The sequence below is a fragment of the Drosophila persimilis genome, unplaced genomic scaffold (assembly GCF_003286085.1).
Source record: "Drosophila persimilis strain 14011-0111.01,24,50 unplaced genomic scaffold, DperRS2 tig00001145-arrow-arrow-pilon, whole genome shotgun sequence".
NCBI lineage: Eukaryota > Metazoa > Arthropoda > Insecta > Diptera > Drosophilidae > Drosophila > Drosophila persimilis.
In genome coordinates this window covers 98,264-122,429 of record NW_020825426.1, presented here as the reverse complement: position 1 = coordinate 122,429, position 24,166 = coordinate 98,264, and the positions used below count along the sequence as shown (strand labels likewise).

The window sequence follows — 24,166 nt, the reverse complement described above, 5'->3', positions numbered from 1 at the left end:
CTTAAGAGATTTTAATTTGTTCAAAAAATGAGCATGTATCCACTTTTGCACGTTTCAAATTTTTTTACTTTAATAATTTTTTAAAAATATTTTTTCCAAAGGGCCTTAGTTTTTATCATATTCCGAATAAGTATTGGCATACTCTCGACTAAATTTAGTAGGTGCTGGAAAGGTATCATGCGCCACTCCGACCTCACGCGCTCTCAAAGACTCGCCCAATCCCTTTGGTGCAGACTCGTACTTTTCCAATGTTTTTTAAACAGAGCCCATCGATTTTCAATGGGATTTAGATTTGGACTATTCAGCAGGCCACTGGATTAAGTGAAAACTCGAATTATTGGGACGATTTTTCACGAATTTAGCCGTGTGCGTCGGGCTACCGTATGGCTGGAAAGTGATCTCGGATATGGGGAAGTCACATTTCTCTATAAAATTTGACAAAATGGGTTCCTAAATACTAAGATAATATTCTTTCTTCATTACTCCATCGATTTTAACCAATTAATTAACGCTCCACCAAGTGTAGCAGCCCTACACCGTCAGGCTTCCTCGTCCATGCTTTATTGTTTCCTTGACCTGATGATTTTTTAGCTTTCCACATGATCGGTATCAGTAGTTTTCATTTCGATCAGACTTAAAACGGTTTATTTTGGTATATCTGACCCAATTACCTTCTTAAAATTATCCCTGGTCCAGTTCCTATGCTCCTCGGTAAATATAAGATGCGCAGCCCCTTTTTGTGAGAGAGGGCAGGTTTCTTCTGGCTATCTGCCGGTGTCATGCCGATCGTACGCAGAGCGTCCACTCATGGGACGTTCTCCAATTGGTTAAAATCGATGGAGTAATGAAGAAAGAATATTATCTTAGTATTTAGGAACCCATTTTGTCAAATTTTATAGAGAAATGTGACTTCCCCATATCCGAGATCACTTTCCAGCCATACGGTAGCCCGACGCACACGGCTAAATTCGAGTTTTCACTTAATCCAGTGGCCTGCTGAATAGTCCAAATCTAAATCCCATTGAAAATCGATGGGCTCTGTTTAAAAAACATTGGAAAAGTACGAGTCTGCACCAAAGGGATTGGGCGAGTCTTTGAGAGCGCGTGAGGTTGGAGTGGCGCATGATACCTTTCCAGCACCTACTAAATTTAGTCGAGAGTATGCCAATACTTATTCGGAATATGATAAAAACTAATGCCCTTTGGAAAAAATATTTTTAAAAAATTATTAAAGTAAAAAAATTTGAAACGTGCAAAAGTGGATACATGCTCATTTTTTGAACAAATTAAAATCTCTTAAGGAAAAGGATCTCTTTGAATTGAAATTGTTGTCTTTTTATACCCGATACTCAAAATGAGTATTGGGGTATATTAGATTTGTGGTAAAAGTGGATGTGTGTAACGTCCAGAAGGAATCGTTTCCGACCCTATAAAGTATATATATTCTTGATCAGCATCAATAGCCGAGTCGATTGAGCCCTGTCTGTCTGTCCGTCCGTCCGTCTGTCCGTCTGTCCGTCTGTCCGTCCCCTTCAGCGCCTAATGCTCAAAGACAATAAGAGCTAGAGCAACGATGTTTTTGATCCGAAATTCTGTGATATGTCACTGCTACAAAAATATTTCAAAACTTTGCCCTGCCCACTTCCGCCCCCACAAAGGACGAAAATCTGTGGCATCCACAATTTTAAAGATACGAAAAAACTAAAAACGCAGAATCGTAGAAGATGACTATATCTTCTAGAGTGCAAAATCTGAACCAGATCGTATAATTATTACAGCCAGAATCACGAAAACAATATCACTCTTTCTCGCTCTGTCTCACTCTAACACACAGGTTTCATGGTCGGTTTTGCAATTTGCAAAATATGAGTTCAAGGATCTCAGAACCTATAAAAGCCAGAGCAACCAAATTTGGTATCCACACTCCTGTGATATCGGACCTTGACCGTTTCCTGTCCAAATTTCGCCACACCCCCTTCCGCCCCCGCAAAGGACGAAAATCTGAGGCAACCACAAATCTCAGAGACTATTAAGGCTAGAGTAACCAAATTTGGTACACACACTCCTTTAAGATGTCACTATAAAACGTATATCTCAGAATTTCACCCCACCCCCATCCGCCCACACAAAGGACGAAAATCTGTTGCATCTACAATATTGCAGATTTGAGAAAACTAAAAACGCAGAATCATAGATAATGACCATATCTATCAGATTGCTGAATCTGGATCAGATCAGATAATTTTTGTAGCCAAAAGGAACAAATCAATTTGCATTGGCTACGCAGCGCCCGACGTCACGCACAGACTGATTTTCTGTCTCTCTCGCACGCACTCTTTGTCGTGTCGTTTAATATTAGCGGCGCTGCCGGAGGAGAGCCATACTGACTTAGTATCGGGTATAACTGTAGAGTTGCGGTGTCCGCAGCAACTCACAACGTTCCCCCTCGTTTCATTCTCAATAACTTAATGAATCTTTAAAAAAAAAAAATCACAAGGATTGATTGATTTTTAAAGATTTTACAGGCGCTTAAAGTGCAAAGTGATAAACATGTATCCACACGTGCTCGCCACTGTATATATTTACATAGTGGACATTTTGGCAGCAATGAAATATCATCATAACAAGAACCAAAACCATTGACCATACTTCTTATACCTTATACATTATGCATGCCCACCCGAATGCGTTGTATTCGTTTGCAGGCGTAATTGTAAATAATTATGAGTATCGACAGTACAGAGGGAAGGTTTGCAGTGGCTAATCTCACCTAATCGCAATTGAAAAAGTTAATTTTCACTCAATTCGGTTTTCCAGACATGACAGGGTCTCATGCCTTTCTTTTTCCTTTGATACATTTCTGCTGATTAAATGTTTAGTTTCCACTATAATTATTTTCGTGATTTTTTTTATACTTAGTCGCTTATTCTCCCTCTGTGTATTGACATTTAATAGTTTTCATATTTTATTTTTTAATAATAAAACCGGACATGATAAGTCGGTTTCGGCATGGGCACTGCTATCCTATTGTAGTTCCAGGGTATCCATTCGATATACTAGCAAATGGAAAGTCCGCAGAGGTAGTGGCTATGCCAGAGCCAGAGGCAGAAGCAGCGCTGAATATTTATCTGGGCAACAAAACTATTTATAATGAAAGGCAGCCAGATAAAAATCTAAATAGATTCCGAATCCGAATCTGATTCTGTATATGCAGCTGTATCTGTGAGAGTAAATCTACATATATGCATATCTGCTGGGCCAAATAAAAGCCGAAACAAAGACAAACAACAGCAAAAATAACAAGAATGGAAGGCTTACTTTGAGCTCGAAACTTTTGGTACCCTATAAGACTCATAGCCTTGATGATCTTGATGGCCTTGATGACCTTCTACACTTAGCGTCCAAACAAGTTAGCCAGTTTTGGGAATTTCAACATGTTTTAAAAATGGTGAAACCGTCTGAACGGTATACGGCATGCGCAAAAGCAAGAAATTTTGGATTTCATATTTTTACATTAAAACACCCGCACTGAAAACCATACTCATCAACCCATCCCTCCTCATACAACAACCGATTTACCTAGAATAAATAAACAGTAATTATATTTGGCCCGATTCGTATTCGCATCGGCATTCGAACTCAATTCTTTTCGGCATTGGCCTCGCGTGAGTACGCCACAAAGCGTTAATATCTCTGCTGCTGCCTCAGTCGACGCCAATGACGTGGTATTTCCCCTTACCATATCCAGTCCACTCTTCCCTTCTAAGTCTACAGATGGTGTACCTATTAAATGCCTATCTTATGTACGCAATTACGAATTTATTCTTTGCGCGTTCGATAGCGACTTTGAAGAACAGCAAATTCAAATGGCAAATACTCGTACTCGTACGAAATGATGTGGGGATCTACTTAATTAGTATGCTGAATTCATCCGAATTGGGATCCGCAGTGGACAGAGACAGGAAATTATCATTATTTGAAGTATTTGAAGGGAATCTGCTAGATTGATCGATTGGTAGAGAAATGATTTAGAAAGAAATGATTGATATTTCAATATCTTTTAAAGAAACATTTCCATTTATCAAAGCAGAGCGAAAACAAATTTCCATAAGGGGACATATTGAGATTTTTTAGTTGCAAAAGATGTTCAACAGGTGTTCAAAGACAATGTTACACAAAGATTTAACTTTCTCCAAAATTTCCCATTTTCACAGACTTTTACTTGCACTTCGCAGGTGCCGAGTGTAGTGTGTGCAGAGTTCTGTTTGGCTTGGTTTGATCCGCATATGTGCACATATGAATACCCCAATAAACGGTTCGTTTGATTTTCCTGTTGTCCGTATCTGTATCTGTTGTTGTTGCGGATTTATTGTTTATTGTTTATTTCTTTGCTATCTGCTCTTTCTTTTTTTTCTCTGTATGCCTTGTCTGAATTTTTATCATTTACTATATTTAGGCAGAGCGCGTAACAAGTGGAGCCCCGTGGGTGTGCGGTGTGAGGTGCATGGGACAGAGAAGACTATTGTCTACTGTTTACGGGTGGGCCCCCCTGACAATAATTAGTTGCAAGCGAAGACCATTGGGGTAGATTCAACGGCACTTGCAAGAAAGCTAAGTAAATTCCTAAGTTTCTCAACAATTGCTTGTGATACCTGGGGCTGGGAGAGTATCAGGGTATATTGTAGAGGGAAGATATGTTGACCATGTGAAGTTCCAGAGTGAACAAAGACGAGCAGTATTTTTTGTATAAACGAAACAGGTATCTCATAGTCGCATCGGATCGTATCGATCTGTTGCCTTGCTACTTGTTCAATTCTGTAGTTCTCAAATTCTTAGATTGCTCGATTCTTTTATTATCGCCCGCTGCCAGCTGTCTGCGCTGACTGCGCTGCTGGCAACTGGCAGCGGCCGAGGCCCCAGGCCACTTCCTGGTGGGGCAGTTGCCTCTGCCATTCGATTGTCTTTCGCACAAGTTGCATGTTCTCCTCAGCTTGCCCCAAACGGAACGCAACTAAACGCATTATTATGTTCCCCAATACCCTTTGAATTTATATTTGTGCACATTTTAAATAACTCCAGTACCTCACAGATACAAAAGCGGTCGTTGTGTATTTGTGTCGAATTTTTTTTTTATCTGCGATTGAGTGCGGTTTGTTGCGTTTATGCAAATATTGTTTATTATTACAGCTAATCAGTTGTATACTGTTCCCTAAAGCGAATGAGTTCCATGAAACCGCTCAGTACGAGTATAGTTCTGTTTCAATTTGGATTTCGGCAACTCCAAACCAGGCAAAGGCGCGTCAGGTGTGTATTCCCATTTTTATGTGCATGTGTATGTGTATCCACTCATCATCCTATCATTCTATCGTTCTATCCTTAACCATGAAAATTATGGAGCGGTCCGTCCCCGCAGTTTGGAAGGTTGAATGTTTCAGATTCAATGTGGACGTAGACTCCAATTTGATTAACAATTGTGAAACAACAGTAGCGCTTGATCTGTAGTGGCCAGAGTTCTAGCAGCAGCAGCAGAGGGCCTCTGCGAAACATGATCCGGCGCAGGGCCCTAGGCAATCATCAATTTCGGGGCCCCTCTATTTTTCCACGCCCTTTCCCTTCTTTCTCAGTTGAAATACAAAACATTGGTTTTCCTTTTTCGTTTATGTTTTAAACACGTTCTTTTCTAAATTTTGCGTCTATTATTTTATGAAAACTAATATTATATAGTTTATCTGATTCAATCCAAAGAATAACCAACATGTCTAGTCGCACATTGTAGCACCGTCAGCAGCTTTTATTGGTTTTTATTCGATCGTTTGCCAGAACAATTTGTTATCATTAAATTTAAAAAAATTCAAAGTGCAATTTATTTCACTAGAACCTTATACATATGTCTATGACTTTTTTTCTACATCGGTGGATCTGGAGTTCACGTAGGTTTTGAACTTTTCCAGTTCAATGAACAATTCATCCAAATCTCTAGAATTAAAACTAATTAAGCTATATATATTTAGCTTTGTGAAGGTCTTCACCGCTTAAAGAAAAGTTAATTAGAAATGCGAATCTTTCCGAAATTTCCATATAAACTTGCGCCCGGCATTTAATTTCAGTGTAAAGATTGTCGATGATTACCAGAAAACCTCTTTTCCTCAAATTATCGCGAGGTGAATATGCCTTCTGGAACATTTCCGTCGTAAGGTTTTTATACCCGATACTCAAAATTAGTATTTTGCGTATATTACATTTGTGGTGAAAACGTGGGAACAACGTTCCCCCTCGTTTTTTTGTATTATTTTTATTTTTGGTTGTTTACATAATTTGAAAATTATTGGCGCACTTTGTTTACTTGATTATTTCGTATTTTTTAATTAGTTCTCAGTGGAGATCATTTTTTTAATTATTATTATTTGCAATTTTGGTTCTATAAAAATGTTCTCTGTTTTAATGGAGCCCAGGCAACTGCCTAAGTTGCTCAAAGGCGAAAACCGCGGAAACTCTGATCGCCAGCAAACAAGGGATAGGTCCCTCCTCGTCGTAGTCCCCTTCTCCGTCTCCGTCATTGTTCGTTCCATCTTCCTCTCTGTGACCGCGACATAGAATTGAAGTTGCCTCTGGAATTTCTAGCTGTAGAGCAGGATTAGCCAGGTTTCGTGCTGGGCCTGCAATACCCTCCGAGGCGTCCGATTATGGGCTAACCCGTAGCGTGATTGAGACGTTAAATTTTGTAGACAGTATTTATAATTAGATGAGCATGTTTCTGATGTTTGTGTCGTGTAAGTCTCTTGAAAGGAGAAAAACTGGATGTGTTTTGATCAGTGCTTTGGATCTCTGTTCACCCTTTTTTCCGCATCCTTTTCGTATTCTTCTTTCACTCTCCACTTTCATTTCCATTTCCATTTTACTTGCCATTTCCATTCGCATTGGAATCAGGTCACGTGACGTGGCGTGTAAATGAGGCAAGCACAGTAAAAGTTGTTAAAACACCGACATATATATGCATCTCTCTTTGTCTCACTAGCTCACTCTTTCTGTCACTCTCCTAGTATGTGAGGGTGTGTGCCTAAGTACACAGACATGCTTTACACACACTCGCTCGCAATGGAGCCTAGAGGCATAATGGGCAAGCGGCATGCGCGACCCTCCGCACAGTGTGTCGACGTAGACTACATTTTCGAAGAAAAATCATCCGTATATGTAGCTGGTAGCTGGATGATACCAGAAGCAGAGGCATCATAATTTACTGGCCAATCGTCAAATTTGAAGAGGATATTCTACTACTGCCTATCCACTGTACCCAAGCACGTTCAGTGCTCGTTGAGAGGAACTCCCTTCTAGGTGTCTAGTAGTTGTTTGCCACTGTACCATCAACGACCCATCGCCCCAACCTCATACTCCGCACCCTTAAGCTCACCCTCATCATCCAAGTCCTGGCCTGGCTTATGGTAAACAGCATTCGAGGGTAGTGTAAACAATCATTGACCTCGTTCATATTACTTGGAGCGTTCGCTCATTTGCCTTTTGGCCCAAGCCCCAGACCAGACGTAGTGCTATGATACGATGACTTTGCCTGGTCGCAATTAAAATTGTTGTTTAGCTAGTTGCTCCAGCCCCCCCAATATCACCACCCTTTCTGTTTCAACCATTCTTCAGCTTTTCGGCCATAATCATCTGATAGTTGGGTGTTTGGAACCAATTAGCCGCAGCGAAAAAGAGGGAAACAATCAGATTCTGTTGCGACTGCTTCGCTTATCTTCGACCCGGTCCCGGTCACGGTCCTGTGTGTCCTTTAGCAAATGATGATGGGCATAAATCACAAAGGAAATAAGCTAGCAAGCAGAAGGAATCAGAAGACAGAAGGAGCCGAGCTCGAGCCCGGAGAAAAAACGAGCCAAATTGATAGGCTCAGAGCAAGCAAGAAGGAAGACAAGAAAAAAAGAAATTTTAACAGACAACGGAATAATCTTCTCCAAAAGCACCGAAGCAGGGAGTACTCTTCTTTTGTAAAAAGCTTTGGATGAAAAGTTGCAAAATGGATTAACAGTCCAAAAATCCAAACGAGGACAATCCAACGTCTCTGCAAGTTTCTCCTCTTAACTTTGATACCTTTAGAGGGCGTAAAGTTGAAGTGGCTTGTTTGCAGCCTGTTCATTTCCCTTAGCCCATGGCCCAATATCGCGACAGGCAATCAGGATAACGCGCATTATTCCGAGACCCACATATGGAATGGAATAATGTTAGGGTGTGGTGGAGTGGTTCGATAGGGGGTAGGGATCAGGGAGTTAGAAATTGGTATTTGTGTGTGCGTCGCGCCAGCATTGCGCTGGCTTAGCATTTTTATGTGTCCCGACCCCTGCCCTGGCCAAACTCCAATCATGGCCTACAGAGATATTATGTATCGCAGACGATTTTCCAAGTACAATATGACGGAGACCAAGACTAAAACCCAGGCCAAGACCAAGACCATGTCAATGGTCTGAGTAAGTGTAAGTGACCGGTAGTTTAAGATTTACTTCAAAAATATATCTGTATATATCTACCAACTAAACAATTATTTATTATTACAGCTGGAAAAAAATTTACTAATAATTAATTTATATTTCAATCTAGTTTGTGTGATGTCCTTCTATAATGTGTTTTTCTCTTACAGCAGTAATTTTTTGTGTTATTTTTTTTTTTACTCGAACTGCCATTTTTTTTTGTGTTGGCCATTGGAGTAAGGTTTGGGGTGTTTTTTACTTGATACTGCTGATTGTTTATGGTTGTACCAAAAGTCATATGGCGCATAAAATTAATAATAACAATAAATGCGGCAGGTGAAGGAAGAAGTTGCATTTTAACTGTAGTCCGTGTATCCTTTGAATACTTTTACTTATTTTGCTTCTCAAAAGTCTGCTTTTCTTTTTTTTTTTGAGTATAAACTAATTTTTTGAATAGTTTATTAAGTATCTATCGCTAGTTGTCTCCCTTTCTTTTTTCTCTGCTCTTTCTTCGTCTCCGGTAATATCAAGCATATGCCATGGTGAACACTTTACTCTCTCTCTCTCTATGAACTATAAAGCTGTGGGCGCTGAGCTCGGTTCAGTTTGCACATGATTCTTTATGCTCTCACTTCTATCACCCCCCTCTCTGTCGCTCTGTCGCTCTCTCTATCTCAATATCTTTTCATTCCCCTTCTCCGTTGGCAAAAGTGTGTCTCTGTTTCAGTTTCAGTGTTTTTCTTTGTCTATGTCTGAGATGCTGGCGCCGGCATTCGGTGAAGTGTCTGGAAGCTGGAGCCCCATGGCTGCGAAATGGGATTGGACGGTAGGTGGGTGGCAGTGAATGACCCAGTCAATCATCCGTTCCCAGGACACTTCAACACTTCCCTCTAAATCCACCAGCACTCCCACTTGGGGACACCCCTTACTTGTTCCGTTGTTGTAGCTTTCGAAATTGTCTATTAATTTTCATATCGGAAGCATTTCTCAATAATTATGTCGTGACTGGGCCCCTCAACAATCAAGCCTACATGGTGGAACTTCATTCTCTTTTTTCGTATTTCCTTGCCAAATCTCCTTTTTTACCTTTGTCTGTCTTTTATATTTGGCCTATGAGGGCTCGTCTCTTTTACACACAAAAAATTCAGTAATTATGCTATGTCTCCTAGATTGCAGAATCTGAACCAGATCGTATTATTACAGCCAGAATCAAGAAACCATTTAAATTTATCCTGCTCTGTCTCTCTCTAACACACACGTTTCATGGTCTTTCTTTCTGTCATCGCGCCATTTTCTATATTTTTTGTTGATAAGCATAAGCTACACACAAATAATTGGAAATTCAATGAATTTCTTCCTTTTTCAACATTCAACCGTCTCTGCCGACCACTGACCATTTTCTCCAAATATTAAGCTGAGATCTTTTCATCTCCGCGAATTTCCATTGCGGAAACTTTCACTGAATGGTGGAGTAATCTTCAGTCAACATCTGGCTCATTAGCTTATTTAACGAAACTCCCTTGCATTACCACTCAATATTCAACCCGCTCCTACATACCTTTTACCTCTCGCCCTGACAACCTGCCCTGTGGGCTATTCTCTAATCAATACCTCCATCTTGTTCTTCATCCCTTTCACAGTACGAGGCTCAGTCATGTGCAGTGTGCGGACTAATTAAGACAAGGTCGGTGCACTAACTAACAATAGCTTTAAGTCAGTAAAACGATATGGCGCTCTACAGACCCAGAGTGAACAAAGCCAAAGCAGACCCGGACTCGGAGCCGAAGAGAGCCCCAAAAATGGAAGAAGAATACGGAGCAAAGCCAACTGGAATGGTCGGTTGCTCCGGAGGGTTCTCTACCAGCCTCTACCATAGCCTTCCTCACGTAGCGAATAATAAATATTTTTGCTGATGCGATGATAAGCCAGAGGCGAGGGACCCTGAGCGGCTTGCGCAGGTGGTTACAGGCTGAGGGCGTGAACAACACTGATTTAATGCGATTAGATAAAATGAGATTTTCCATTTAGCTGTGTTTTTCACACCCGCTACTCGTGGAGCATAATTGTATATTGTATTTCTGCAGAGGCTTTTACACAGCCCCAAAATCCTTATATATGTACACACAAATGTATATTTTAAGGTGTAAATTTACAGATGATTTACAGGGAATTTGTAGACTTTTGTGATGAGCCACTTAAAAAAACACTGTAATGTCATCAATTTTAAAGCTTGCGACTCATATATGTCGTACATATATACATACATATTCGTACGAACACGCGTACATAATGTATATATGTACATGTGTACATATATGTATATGCACTGCCGTACTTATGTTTTGCCACAGCAATAAATTTGCAATTTACTGCTGTTTTAACAGCCTATCAATCGCGAATTTCAAAAGAAAAATAATTTTATGACATTATTGCATTATTTTTTCAACATTCTTAAACAAAAAATGGTCTAAAATTTGTCGTACAAAAGTGTTTGGCACATTTATTATCTTATAAGCTATGTTATTTTAATATCCTCGATTTTGACATTTTTTTTTTTAAATTTGCCCTTGTGTTGACCGTTGGTTGTTGGTGGGTAGAAGTCGCTTCACGATTAGCAAAATCGTTTCGCATCCGTGAATGTAGGGACATCGTTAAAAAAGTGAAAGTTAACCAAAAAATATATATGTATATATACATTTTGTAAATAAGGAAATCAGGAGATCTACGATTTAAGTAAATATATCCATTTGTTAGTAACTATTTTATTTGTATTTCATAATTTATGTATATTTTATATTTATTCATTTATTAGTCATGTTTTCCGACTTATTTGATGTCTTGACTACCATTTTCCGTTCTGTTATAACCCATGTCCTTCGATATCTTTGCAATTTTTCTCTCGTTGCGGAGACTGCAGTAAAAAAAGGTTCTACATAATGGACAAATGAGATGTCTGATTACCGGGTATAATAAAAGCTGCTTATAGTACCTACATATATGGACACATGTATCTGATATAATTTGTGTTTTTGACTGTTTTTCTGTGACTCCTCTTGATGCCGGCGCCAAAAACTTGGCAGCTGTGACAGCCGCCGAAAGCTCCGTAGCAGAGAGCATGTCTGACGCAGTCAAAAGCTTTGTGGTGTAAAAGCGAACGAACTCAGAGAAGAGAGAACTATTTTGAGAAAAAAAGGAGAGAGTGGCTGAATGGCGGGCTGGTTGGCTGGGGCTAGCGTGGGAGCTAATGTCGAATTACTTGCGTTCCGAGTCCGAGCCGCGTAATTTTATAACTCTGTACTGGATATCTTTAGGCAGCTGCCTTTTCATGTCAGGCTCACGCACGGACGAGCATGCACGAGCATGCTCGCACACATACATACAAATACTCACACACCCACTGAGCTAGGCGGCAGGCAGCAACATATTGATGCGTATACGACACGTTGTCCATGCCAACAGTTCTCCTCTCGGAGAGTAGGTGCCCGACACAGGTGCTCGTAAATGAATAAAAATAAAAATGGGATGGAAATAAATTGCATTACATAATTTAAAAAAAATTAAACCCGGAGAGAGGAAAAAGAGGGGTTTAATTGGATTTGAGTTAAAGAATGTCCCTTAATTAAATGCTTTGAAATGCTACCATGCCACACTTCTGGCTGTGACTCCCACTCTGGCTCCGGCTATGGCTATGGCTCGGACGTTGGCTCTGGATTTGCCAATGGTTGGTGCTGACCGCAGAGAATGGTTAAAGGCTTTTCCAGGGGGGGCGAGAATAGAACTGTCAGAGAATTTCCACGCGTCGTTCGCCTGGACCGCAGCAGAAGAGAAGCATATATTATTTATTTGCATTGCCCAGATTCCCCAAAAAATGAAAATTTATATGCATACTACCATATGAATTCCCAGACTTTTCCGGTTAGTTAGCGCTCAGATGCCTCGGTCAGTGGCTATCCCCCTGATTCGATTTCGGAGCCCGTTAGCGGACGTTCGACGTTCCCTTAGGTCGATTAACAATTTCATAGCATTGACATTGTGGAGCCACCTACCATCTGGCATTCCATCCACTTCTGACGGTTTCTAGGGTGATCGGACGACTGGAGGCTGAGCCATAAGTGTGGGGAAGGACTGTGCAACATTATGCCACTAAAATATTCCACGAGTTTTTATACCCGATACTCAAAATGAGTATTGGGGTATATTAGATTTGTGGTAAAAGTGGATGTGTGTAACGACCAGAAGGAATCGTTTCCGACCCCATAAAGTATATACATATAGTCTTGATCAGCATCAATAGCCGAGTCGATTGAGCCCTGTCTGTCTGTCTGTCTGTCCGTCTGTCCGTCCCCTTCAGCGCCTAGTGCTCAAAGACTATAAGAGCTAGAGCAACGATGTTTTGGATCCAGACTTCTGTGATATGTCACTGCTACAAAAATATTTCAAAACTTTGCCCTGCCCACTTCCGCCCCCACAAAGGGCGAAAATCTGTGGAATCCACAATATTGCAGATTCGAGAAACCTAAAAACGCAGAATCATAGAGAATGACCATATCTATCCGAGCCATACTGACTTAGTATCGGGTATAACTGTAGAGTTGCGGTGTCCGCAGCAACTCACAACGTTCCCCCTCGTTTTTTTATATATACTATTTAACCTATGTATATCTGTGTTGGTTTAGTTGCTGTTTCCGTCCTACAAGCACGAGTATATTCCTCCCAAAAAACCTCACTCCGCCTTCTGGCTGCAGCGATAATGATTGCCTTCTGCAGAAAGCTCGCTCCAGCAGAAAGGAACAAGCTCCCCGGCCGTGCGGCGGCTCAGAGGAGCAACGATGACTGCGAACTGAGGACTCTCCCAGCTCTCGTCTCTCGGTTAAACTTCGTCCTCGTCGGCGTCGTATCAACAAGGACATTCGACATACTGTTGATTGCGCTCCGAAGCTATTCAGTCTATTTTCAGACCGTGTGACGTACGGAACGGAACGTTAAACGGAACAGGAAGCCGAGCGCAAAGACCGAGCCTTGAGTCCGGAGTTTCGTCAATGATTCCGCCCACTCAAAGCTGGAGCCACCTTCCACACGCTCTCACCAACTTACTGTAGTTCTTATTTTTGATTTTTTTTTTGTTGTAACAAATGTAAAAAACCTAAATGAAAATTCATATTTGACAAGGAAACAACAACGGAGCAACAAACAATTGCGGTTGAGCTGGAATGTAAGATAGTCCTGTTGTTCTTTTAATGGTATTTTGTTTTGGTGCCAAGAAAAAAAGTGCAAGCCGAAAAAATCGGGAAATCGGCTCCTTTATTGATAAGGCCACACACACAAGCCGATATTCTCCAAGAGGCGTAAGAAAAATTTTGGAAAGGTGCAAAGACACAAAAAATAAATATGATATCCTTCCTTCCATATTTGCCCAAAGTATACATATGTTAATACCTTAAAAGAAAAGTCTAGGTATTTGCGAGTTGAGTTGTAAATTCGAACTAACTTTTATTATTAAAATCAGAGCCTTATATGTGATTGACAATGAAGCATGAGATACAATTTCATATGCTATTATTATCATTAGACCCACGCAAAGGTTATATTTTTACTGCGGGTGGCAATTTGAGTGCATGTTTACATTAGTGTTATTGTAGGACTGCATTGGTTAAGTTTTTTCTCCAGTTGTATTTTGTTGTCGTATATTTCAATGGGTTACAGATCTCTCATTATACCCGAGCTTGTCCACTTTATGTGATTTCTTTAGAGATCGGTTTTTTGGTTACATGTGTGAAAGTGTACAATAATATGTTCATGTTTGAACAATATATGTTGAATGGAATTTGGCCGGAGATAGAAGGAGCGGGGAATGAATGTGTGTTGGTTAGATGTTGGACGCTGCGTAAAAGACTGCCCAAGCAACCCATAAATGGATATCGGAGAGCTGCGTACACACACAAGAACACACGTATATGAAATATGTATGCAAGTTAACGTACCCAATTCCATTGAGCTCTTATACGAGTTGTAAACAATCTTTGGTTTTCCAAAACGAAAACAATTTCAATCTTGGGCCTCCGCCTAATTGATTTCTAAGATGTACAATCTCAAGCGCCCCCGCCGCAATCCCATTCTTTGACACTCGCCTAAATGGAAAACCAATGTTTGCCCACACCCGGCTTCTCATAAACAATCTCACTCCCGGCTTTCTGCAGATCCTGCACTTTAGGCCTTTTACAGTTCTCTCTTTGGATGACGAAATCTAATACTCGGGATGGCGAAATCAATTGAAATGTTTATAGAAAAACGATTCCCGAAAGGGATCAACGATGCAAAGATCAGAAAGTTCAAATCAGTCTTGATCCAGCAGCGACACCGCAAAGTCTAGCTAAATATTAAGATCGCGCAATCCCTTGGCCCGGAATTCCTTTGTGACCCTCTACTTAAATCTATATCAGTGAAGTTCGAAGTAAAATAAAAACTTTTTAAAAACACAATCCGCTACCGCAGTTGTTTAATTGGCGCCCAACGTGGGGCGACGTTGTCTAAAAAGCACCGAATGATAAAAGTGTTGCGTCGTGCCGAAACCCGAAGGACAATTAATTAATGGAATAAATCCTTCAAAATTAAAAACGCGGAGTGACTGTGTGATATAGATAAAAAAAAGTGAGATAAAAAGGAAACAAACCGGAGCTTAGGGTGTGCAAAAACAAATACAAATACAAATACAAATACAAATACAAATACAAATACAAATACAACGCAAAATACAAATAAAACAAAAAGCTAATCAAGGCAATTCGTAAATACAAAAAAAACCAAAGAAACCCAAAGTTTTTAAAAAAACAAAACCAACAAAACCGACAAAACCAAAATACAAAGAAAGTGAAACGATCAGCGAAGCCAAAGAAGGAAGACCCCCAGAAGACCCAGCTGAGCAAAGAAATTTAAGAAGGAAGACCCGTTCGAAGATCTGCCAAACTAAGAAGGACGACCCCTACCGGATATTTCGTGAGCAAGAGTTGTATTAATAAATATATAAGTTCAATTAGGATATATAAGATTATAAAAACTAACATATAAGAAAAATTAAAAGTGGATCAGCTAACTTTAGATTTTGAAAAACTAAAAATGATTAACTCTCAAGCAAGGACCGATCTCACAGCAGATCTGGTCAAACAATTGATAGCACTTCAAATTTCACAAGTACAAGAGCAAATTGTAAATTTAAAACAGCAAATAGAAACTAAATCCGATCAGGTATCGGATTATCAGGCAGAAACAATAGACGAGACAATAAGAGACGACACCACATTGAAGGTAATAGAATCCCTACCAATTTTTAATGGTGGATTAAACCAATATGTAGGATGGAGGGAAGCTGCAGAAACTGCAGTGAAGTTATATAAGAAAGGAAGTAAGCAATATTATATTGCATTAACAATTTTGAGAAACAAAATAACAGGACCAGCACATGACGCACTGACCAACCACGGGACAGTTCTAAATTTTGATGCCATACTTTCACGGCTTGACTTTGTTTACAGTGACAAGAGACCTATTTACATAATAGAACAGGAATTAAGCGTTCTCCGACAAGGGAACCTTTCAATTATAGATTTCTATAACGAGGTTAACAAGAAAATGACCTTGTTAATAAATAAGACAATAATGACTCACGGAAAGGACAGTGAGATCACCAAGGAATCAAATAAAAAAATTAGAGACAATGCCTTACGCATTTTTGTCACTGGCCTAAACGGCGGCATTGCTGAAATCCTATTTTCATTGAATCCCCCAGATTTACCGAATGCCTTAGCAAAGGTACAGGAATTGCAATCTAATAACATTCGGGCCCAATTTGCCTACCAATTCAGCGGTCCCAGAAATTCAGGGAATAATAATTTTAATACCTTAAGATTCAACCAACGACAACCTAGGACTAACAGTTCACCATTCGACCAAAAAAGGGATTTGCAGAGGAATAACATGTCTTGGGGACAACCCTATTTCTTGGGTAATAGACAACAAAATCAGGCCCCAGAACCAATGGAGGTAGACGAATCTATACAAATCCGGAACCGACAGAACAGCAATCAATTCAGGGGAAATAATAACAATAGAAATTATCGGGAGAATACTAACGGTTATTTTAGGAGAAATAATAACAATTATAGCCAAGCCCAGCATTTTAGGGCAAACGTAGTCCCGAATAATCAGTCTAACGACAATCCAGCGCAGAAACGAAAACTAAACGAAATGTCGGAACAACCGGCTAATAAAGCAATGAGGATAAATAACATTGAGGAGGATCATTTTTTAGATCAGCCCCCGAAGTAGGTCTGCCCTACCTAAAAAGAGTAGACAAAAAAATAAACAGAGAATTAAAAGTTTTGATAGATACGGGAGCAACTTCCTGTTATATAAAAAAAGGAATTTACGACAATAAAAATGAATTACCAATCTATAAGAAAGTTGCTACAGTGAATGGGTTTTCAATAATTAAATATTTCCATAATATAACAATTTTCAACACAAAGCAAGTGTTTTATGAAATAGATGGAATGGAGGCAGATTTACTAATAGGATTTAACCTATTAAAGAAAATCGGAGCGGTTATTGATACAGGAAAGGGGACTTTAAGTTATAAAGACAATGAGGAGAAACTAATATATGACGAGGTCCTTTCTTTAAACAAATTAACCTTTATAGAAGGAAAAACCATCCTTCCGTTGAAGGAATATATAATAAAAAAATATTTTGAAGAAGAAAAAGAAATGAAAAGCGATTCAGTAAAGGTAGAAGGAAGTTTATATAGCTTGGGATCAAAAAATCCTGAGCACGCCGACGAAGAATTATCCGTCAATAGTTTGGGATTCAAATATCCTGAGCCCGCCGTCGTTGAATTATCCGACATCCAAAGTTTTAATAGTTTGGGATTAAAATATCCTGAGCACGCCGTCGTTGAATTATCCGACACTAAAAGTTCGAATAGTTTGGGATTAAAGAATCCTGAACACGCCGTCGTTGAATTATCCGACAATAAACAATTTAAAAGTTTGGGATGCAAAAATCCTGAACGCGCCGTCGTAGAAATATCCGACATTCAAAATTATGCAAATTCTGAATTGAAAAAAATGAAATTGTATAACACAATAACCTACAAAGAGGACAATTTAGAAAATCTCAGAGAGAAAATGGTATCTATCATCGAAGAAGACCATGCCAATATAAATTTACAGTTACCGTTCAGAACGGATATAAAAGGAGAGATTAACACTGAACACGATAGACCGGTATATGGCAAGCAGTATCCATACGCTTATTCGGTTAACGATTTCGTTAATAACGAAATAAGTAAAATGTTAGATGAAGGTATAATCAGACCTAGTAAAAGCCCATATAATTCACCGGTAATAGTAGTACCAAAGAAGGGAGTAAATGAGGACGGAACTCCTAAGCATAGATTAGTAATAGACTTTAAGAAACTTAATGAAAACACTATACCGGATAGATACCCTATGCAAGATCCTTCAGTAATCCTTGCCAATTTAGGTAAAGCGAAATATTTCTCGGCCATTGACTTAGAGTCAGGTTTCTATCAGATTTTAATGAGGGAATCAGATATTGAAAAAACATCTTTTTCCATAAATAACGGCAAATATGAATTTCTAAGAATGCCTATGGGATTGACGAACGCTCCCAGAATTTTCCAAAGGGCAATGGACGATATACTTAGAGAACAAGTTGGGAAAACTTGTCACGTTTATATGGACGATATAATAATATTTTCAAAAACTATAGAACAACATTATAAAGATCTAATTCATATAATTCAGATATTGCAAAACGCTAACATGAAAATTTCACTTGAAAAGTCTAAATTCTTTCAATTGGAAACCAAATTTCTGGGATACATTGTTTCCCAAAATATCATTAAAACAGATCCAGACAAAATCTCCACAATACAAAACTATCCAATTCCTAAAAATATCAGAGAGCTACGTAGCTTCTTAGGACTAACAGGGTATTACAGAAAATTTGTCCGAAATTATGCCACAATTGCCAAACCTTTAACAAAATATCTGAGCGGAGTAAATGGGAAAGTTTCACGAAGGGCATCCAAGAAAGCATTAATACAGCTGGATGAACCAGCAATTGGAGCATTTAATAATTTAAAGGACAGTTTAATAGCACATATTGAATTAGTACAACCAGATTACAATAAAAAATTCACATTAACCACAGATGCATCGGACATAGCAATAGGTGCAGTTTTGTCGCAAGATGGGAATCCCATAACATTTATTTCTAAAACTTTAAGTAAAACCGAGCAATTATATGCTACTAATAAAAAAGAATTATTAGCTATTGTATGGGCATTAAAAAATTTGCGAAATTATTTATACGGAGTGAGTGGAATTGAAATACATACAGATCACCAACCTTTGTCCTTTGCAATGTCGCAAAAAAATCCAAATGTTGAAATGAAACGTTGGTATTACTTCATAGAAAGTTTCACACCAAAAATCATTTATAAGCCAGGCTCAACTAACGTAGTAGCGGACGCGTTATCTCGGATTAAAATAAATCATATGACAGATAGTGATGTCGACCAGACAGAATCAGAATCAGACATAAATACTCAGCATTCAGCAGAGAGTAGTTTCGAAAACGTCATTCAAGAGACTAGCAAGCCTCTAAACCAATTTAAACAGCAGCTACTATTAGCGCAAGGGAGATTCACAGTTCATGAGTTAGTAAGAGTTTATGAAAATACCCGACATATTATTGAATTTGATACGGTTGACAATCTGCTAATCATTTTAAAAGAATTTATTCAGCCTCACTTAACCACAGGAATACACTGCACTTTAGAAGATTTATACCTTATCCAAAATAAGCTAAAGGAAAACTTCATAAATAAATTTCTCTTCACAAGAAAGTTCCTCCAAGATGTAGTAAATTCAGAAGATAAAGCTATAATTATAGAAGAAACACATTGCAGAGCCCATAGAGGACTAGACGAAAATTACAAACAAATAACTAAGCTGTATTATTGGCCAAACCTGCACAAAAAATTAAAAGAATATATAAAAAATTGTGAGATCTGTAACAAAAACAAATATCGGAGACACCCTGTAAAAATTCCAATTGGGGAAGCTCCCATTCCAGCAAAAGAAGGAGATCAATTACACTTAGACATATACTATGCCCAAAACCTAACATTCATAACTTGTATAGATTCTTATTCCAAATACTTGGTGGTCAAGGAAATTCAAAGTAAATTAAACATTGAAAATAAGGTAATGGAAATTTTACAACACTTTCCGTTAGCAACATCATTAATGACTGACAACGAACCAAGCTTTACTTCAGCACAATTTAGATCATTCATACAAAGAAGTAACTTAACTATTTATTATGCTGATCCCAGACACAGCACCTCAAATGGTCAGGTAGAAAGGGTACATTCCACACTAACAGAAATAGCGCGGTGCATCAAGGATGAACTAAATCTAACAGATTATTCAGAAATAATAATAAGGGCGGCACTGAAATATAACCTGACGATACATTCAACGACCAATCAAATGCCATATGACATATTGTATAACAAAATAGAACACAAACATAATCCAATATTACTTAAGGAAGCTCAGACCAAAATGCTTAAGATACATAACAAAGATAGAAGAGAAAAAGATTATAAAATAGGAGAAGTAGTCTATGAAAAGAAATTCGGGGAAAGAAATAAACTTCAATCCCGATACAAAAAGCAGGTAGTTAAGGAAAATCGACCGAATAAAATTATAATCAACAATAGAAACAGAATTATACATAAAGATAACATCAAATATTAAATATTTTTTCCAGAAAATGTATGCGAATATACTAATACTGACTTTTGTTATATTGACGACTGCGGAAGTAATTGACTATACGCATAGTGACTATCTATTGCTCAAAGACGACAGAGACGTTTACACTTATGAAACATACGCTGAACTTTTCCATATTACTAATTTGAGTTTTTATAGAGAGATAATTGATAAAGAATCCAAATATGTCAACAAATCAATTAATTCAGACGATGAGTGGGAAATATCAATGGACTTAAGTCTATTAAAATTAATGATTTCAGAATTAGTTCCAAAACGGAAAGAAAGGGGAATAAATGAATTAGGTACCATTTGGAAATGGATAGCAGGCAGCCCTGATCATGACGACTTTTTGAAAATACAAAATAAAGTAAATGAATTAACTGAAAATAATAATAAACAATTTGTAATAAATTCCAAATTTTTCAAAGAAATTGAATTGCTATCAAATTCATTAAAGAATGTCATCTTCAATGAAGAAACGATACTGAGAAAGCATCGTTTAAAATTAATAACTTTTGACCTACTAAATTTAGTTGATACCATAACCCTCTTAAAAGTAAACATTTTCAATACAAAAATTTTAAATAAAAACGAAATAGAGGACATTTATAAGCATGAAAAACATAATGTTGAACTGTCTGATCTGTTGGACATTGCAACGGTTAAAATAATTCGAAATGCAGATTTAATAATCATTTACATAAAATATCCTCAAATTAAAGATATTTGCAAGTTTTACCATGCAAGAGCCATCTCACAAAATGATGGAATGTTAGTTATAAGTGAAAAAGTTTGTGAATGTAAGGAGAAATACTATTTAATGAATAATTTTAAAAGTGAAACTTTTAACAATTACGCACAAATAAATTTAAAGAGTACCTGTTTCACCAATTTACTTAATGGCTTTAAAGCCAACTGCACTAAAAAAAGGGAAAAAAAACAAAGAAATAGACATCATTCAGGATGGTGCCATATTAGTTTCAGGCAAAAATATCGTAGACAATACTACTTTGTTAGGATCGTATCTCCTTATATTCAACAACACAATTGTAATAAATAATATAAGCCACATAAATGATAAGGGTAAAATTCTAAAATATATATCGCATCATAGATATAGCGATTTTGAATTAGTTGATTATATACAATCAAATGATAAGCAATTTTCTTTTGATAATGTTAATATTTTAAATCCCCTTATAACATTAGGTAATACGGCCTTACCATTAACAACATTATTTTTAATCATTTTGATATTGTTAATGTTATTTTACTTCTGCTATAAATTAACCAAATTTGTACTTATTAAATCAATAAGAATACCGTCAGAAGAAATAGTGGAAAGCAACATTCAAATACTGTCAGAAGAAATTAGAGCTCTATCAGAACTTCAAAATGTATCGGGACGAAACATTTAAGAATGGGGGGAGTTAACGTACCCAATTCCATTGAGCTCTTATACGAGTTGTAAACAATCTTTGGTTTTCCAAAACGAAAACAATTTCAATCTTGGGCCTCCGCCTAATTGATTTCTAAGATGTACAATCTCAAGCGCCCCCGCCGCAATCCCATTCTTTGACACTCGCCTAAATGGAAAACCAATGTTTGCCCACACCCGGCTTCTCATAAACAATCTCACTCCCGGCTTTCTGCAGATCCTGCACTTTAGGCCTTTTACAGTTCTCTCTTTGGATGACGAAATCTAATACTCGGGATGGCGAAATCAATTGAAATGTTTATAGAAAAACGATTCCCGAAAGGGATCAACGATGCAAAGATCAGAAAGTTCAAATCAGTCTTGATCCAGCAGCGACACCGCAAAGTCTAGCTAAATATTAAGATCGCGCAATCCCTTGGCCCGGAATTCCTTTGTGACCCTCTACTTAAATCTATATCAGTGAAGTTCGAAGTAAAATAAAAACTTTTTAAAAACACAATCCGCTACCGCAGTTGTTTAATTTGCATATGTTCAAACCACAGGAAACGAAAAGTCGGGGAGTCACGGTACCTGAGCCGTCGCACTGTAAGAACCAGTTTTAAGATTTAATATATACAGATTCATATATAAGTATATTTAATCTTATGATCTATGTGTGTAACTGATACAATATATTCCTGCACTCCGTATATTCTCTTTCCAGCTAATGAAAAATACTATAGCTGTTTCCATGCCACACTGTCTGCTACATATGTACCTCTGTCTCTCTTTTCTCTCTACATCCTGGGGGCAGAGAGAAAGAGAGGAAGCAAGAGAGAAGTGTCAGCCGTGGGAAACTGTTTTCTTCATTCTGGCTCTAACCAGATCCGACAAATTTTTTTGAAAATGTAATGTCTCTCCGTCCGTCCCGATTGTCGCCTAATACTCAGTGACTAAACAAGCTGCAGTAACCGGATTTTCTGTGCAGACTCCTGGAAGTTTTTAATTCTAGGCTCTACTGAGACGGAAGATTTTAAACTCAAATTGTAGATAGTGAACGATAGTAAAACACGTAGGCATCCTATTTCCCTCTCGGGAAGTTAGTTGTTGCTGTCTTTGGCTATTTTTGTTCTTGGCTGCGTGTTTTTTGTTTGTTTGGCCAGCCGAATTTTTCTGGATTCCCCACTTCCTCTTCCTTTTCTCTTCCTTCCACAGATTTTTCATTTTTTGACTTAATTCTTGTTTTCTTGCTTTTCCTGATTATTCCTCATCCTAGTCGCCTTTTTTGTTTCCACTTTTTGCTGCTCCTGATTCCCATGGTCAGCTTCCGTATCGACACACTTCTTCTTCTGCTTCATGACATAGCTCATGTTACTACAACTACTTGTTCTTTGCTATTTTATTGCTTCTTTCTTCTACTTTTGCTTTACTTTGGCTTCTTTTTCTTATAGTCCTACGACACTACCATTAACCCCTCCACTCCAAGAGCAAGAGTTTAGTTTGGATTTTTATTCGATCTGGTTTAGTGCAGCTGGAGAAATTATTGATTGTTGTACTTGGCCTTGATTTAAGTTGACAAAGCTGTGCGTGTTGGGAAATATCTCTCATCACTCATGCTATCGCGGTCTTTCAGATAAGAGAGGTAGTTACGTGTAGTGCCATACGACCATTATGCACTGCATTAATTAATTCCAACTGCTTCTTTTTTTTGCTTTTACGCTTTGACGCGCCGGTCGATCTTGGAGATTCATTTTCTCCCACTCACGCTACTACTTTGCTTCCTCTGCTTCTCCGCTGCTTCGGTTAATCCCTCCTCCATCACATCTGCACATTTTGTTACCCTATTCGCTCTTTATTTCCTTGTTGCAGTTGGCCTGCTCTGCTGTTCGCGTGCCTTACGAAATTGAATGAAAATAATTAAATAAAAATAAAAGAGATTATGTAAATCTCGCTCACGTGTGAATTTTCTCCTCTCACTCGAGTGCGTTATTACGGTTATTTTCCTTTCCCTCTACCAATAAAAAGGTAACTTTGAGTACTAATTTCTAGCACTACTTGCTTTTTTTTCTTTAATTTGCATAGCTTACCCAAAATATGTATTAGTCGGAGTGAGACAAAGATAGTAGAAAAGGGGAAAATTATATAAATCAACCAAAATTACGCAAATTGAGATTAAAATGGACGAAAAACTTGTAGCGTTTGGACACTTGTAAGAAATATGCATCTCATTTTGTGGTGACAAATGGAAACGTGAAGCAGACCACAAAAGGAACAGGACCTGTGCAACCTTTGCATGAACTTTGTGTTGTTAATTCCAATGTAAGTGCTATATCGGCTCCTACATTTTATGAATTGCTGTTCTGTATAAAGAAAAAGTTCAGAACAAGTTTAATTATTTAAATGATCAT

At 38.2% G+C, this 24,166-nt stretch overlaps 1 protein-coding gene across 4 annotated transcripts in view; it reads left to right on the top strand.

The window, feature by feature from the left end:
* The first annotated feature begins 5,210 nt into the window (after positions 1-5,210).
* LOC6601789 (frequenin-1) overlaps positions 5,211-24,166 on the top strand; it is a 35,511-nt gene continuing 16,555 nt past the window's right edge. The window contains exons 1-2 of one of the 4 annotated variants that reach the window (XM_026994034.1): positions 5,211-5,304; positions 10,115-10,158. The gene's annotated coding sequence lies outside the window, so the exon portion shown is untranslated. Of the gene's footprint in view, positions 5,305-10,114; positions 10,159-13,570; positions 13,687-24,059; positions 24,078-24,166 lie in introns of those variants that run through there. The other 3 variants (XM_002026805.2, XM_026994035.1, XM_026994036.1) reach the window with 3 other exon arrangements.